This window comes from Argopecten irradians, chromosome 15, assembly GCF_041381155.1.
Source record: "Argopecten irradians isolate NY chromosome 15, Ai_NY, whole genome shotgun sequence".
NCBI classification, from domain to species: domain Eukaryota; kingdom Metazoa; phylum Mollusca; class Bivalvia; order Pectinida; family Pectinidae; genus Argopecten; species Argopecten irradians.
The window spans coordinates 32,355,040-32,357,703 of NC_091148.1; positions in this window are offsets into that span (position 1 = coordinate 32,355,040).

Below are 2,664 nucleotides of genomic sequence, written 5' to 3' on the forward strand. Positions count from 1 at the left end.
TCTATTGGAAACCAACTTCTGTTAGGGTCATTGTATAACTACTAATTACATAGCCATGTAATTAATTATGATACATGATAAGTTCTAATGAGTAAACATGTTTCCCTATGTAATACAGCATCTACGTTGGGTCAACTGTTCCAGGTATTGGCTTTCATACCCAAATATTGACATTTGTTATCCCGATGTACTGCTACATGTATATTAACTCGCCAATAATCTCTGTACAGAGTCGATTCCTAAGACTCCAATAAACGTATCGTACCATCCACTCAATCTGCGTTGGAGTTCTACATCTACACACACCACAACAACCTACGAAACTACACGAAGATATAGACATCATATAACATTGTTTGCGCGTTTGTCAACCGCAATTTCTCAATGTTTATGCTCTCTCTTTTATTGCCAATTTGTAAAGTAGCTGGAGGTATAAATAACTATTTATTAATCTTTTTTTTTTCTTATAGGTTTGAAAAAAAAATTAAAAAGCTATATATCTTTCAATAACTTACGTTGGAGTTCTACATCTACACACACCACAACAACCTACGAAACTACACGAAGATATAGACATATAACATTGTTTGCGCGTTTGTCAACCGCAATTTCTCAATGTTTATGCTCTCTCTCTCTCTCACTCTCTCTCTCTCTCTCTCTCTCTCACTCTCTCTCTCTCTTTTATTGCCAATTTGTAAAGTAGCTGGAGGTATAAATAACTATTTATTAATATTTTTTTTTCTTATAGGTTTGAAAAAAAATGAGAAAGCTATATATCTTTCAATAACTTACATGATATAGGACCTCTTTCACGAACAATGGAAATGCCCACAAACCAATTTTATTAAAAATATCTGATATACATGTATGTAGCAACGTTAATGCAAACCCTTGAAATGCGTTTAAAAAATCAAAAGGTCCCAAGGGCCTATGCTATGGCTAAATTAAAGTTTCCAATAAATAGATGAATAATAAGGTTACCTTTTTGATCCAAAACGTTATCAAAATCATGTTTTATGTCGACAAACTGTAATTTATGATAAAAATATTTTGGCAAAACGTAACAAATAAAATTTGGGGAAAATTATTAAAACAGAAAATGTCGAAATTTGATTGCTATTTTCGGCCATGTCAATTATTAAAAATGACAGTTTGTTCTCGTATTTTCCCACTGAACGCATTACGTCATTAGTCTTACTATGGTGTCTGAGAGTTCGAGTGTCATTCGCCGTCGCATTGGTCTTTAGTTATTGGGTATTGATTCCTCTGGGTTCGACGCTTGCCTCCTCAGTTCCTAAGTTTCCTCGTCCTGGGAAGTTTGTGTTGTGTTGGTACAGACAACACCCTCCACTAATTATAATGGTAAACTATCGACGAATGCAATCTTCAAAATATTTTAGCAAGCACAATCTATAAAATGTAAAGTAGAAGAATGAATTTTTAAGTACATACTATAGATATCAGTGTCTCGTAAGCCTTTATGTTACATGTATAGGCTGGGTGTCAATTTTAAATTTGAATATTTTGTACAGTATTTTGTTGTTTTATGTAAATTGAAACTTTAATAAAATAAATTGTATTGTATTGTATTATATTGTATTATCATCTCGAATGCAAATAATTGTTTACTAATCAAAAATTGAATAAAGATTGCGATATGTTTCAAAAATGTTAATATGTTATTTATTAGTTACGGGACTAATTAGAATTTTTTTTAGATTTAAAATTTGTATAATAATATTAATCAACTAGAAATTGTCATGGGACAGTTTCACGGGCTTTTCACCAACAAGGAATTTCGGTCAAGGTCATTTGTATTAGCAATTAGTAATTGTATTAGCAATTAATAATTGTATTAGCAATTAGTAATTGTGTAGCCCTTTATTTCATCGTGCTACAGTTCCAATTTCAGGTCTCTATGCCTTTCAGAACTTGACAAGAAGTAGTTTAAAGATTGTAGGATTCTGGTCCCTGTGACCTTGAATAAAGGTCAGGGTGAATCATATTAACAGAATGTCTCTTGGCCGCCTACTGGAATTTCATAAGAAGTCTTTTGAAGATTTTAAGATTTTGGCCCATGTGACCTTGAATGAAGACAAATGTCATTCATATTAACAAACTTGGTAGGCCTCAGGGATGTGTTCAATTACATAGCAATGTAATTAATTAAATAACACATTACATTTTAAAATAGCATTACCATACCATTACATATATGTTGCAATGTAATTAATTAAATTACCATTACTTTACCAATGTCATTCATATTAACAAACTTGGTAGGCCTCAGGGATGGGTTCAATTACATAGCAATGTAATTAATTACATAACACATTACATTTTAAAATAGCATCACCATACCATTACATTTGTGATGGGTCAGAGAGGCGACGACCGCCTATGATAATAGACCTCGACGACAGGTAACAGGTAATATATTTTGCAATGCAATTAGTTAAATTACCATTACTTTACCAATGTGATTTATTAAATTACTATTGCTTTACCAATGTAATTAATTAAATTACACATTACTTTTAGTTTCCCACGGACTGGACTCTACCTCTATGTAAATATAACTATCTTTATACAATACATATCCATGTACATTTATACAGTAAAACCCCTATAACTCGAACAGCAGGGGACCAGGTTAATAGTTCG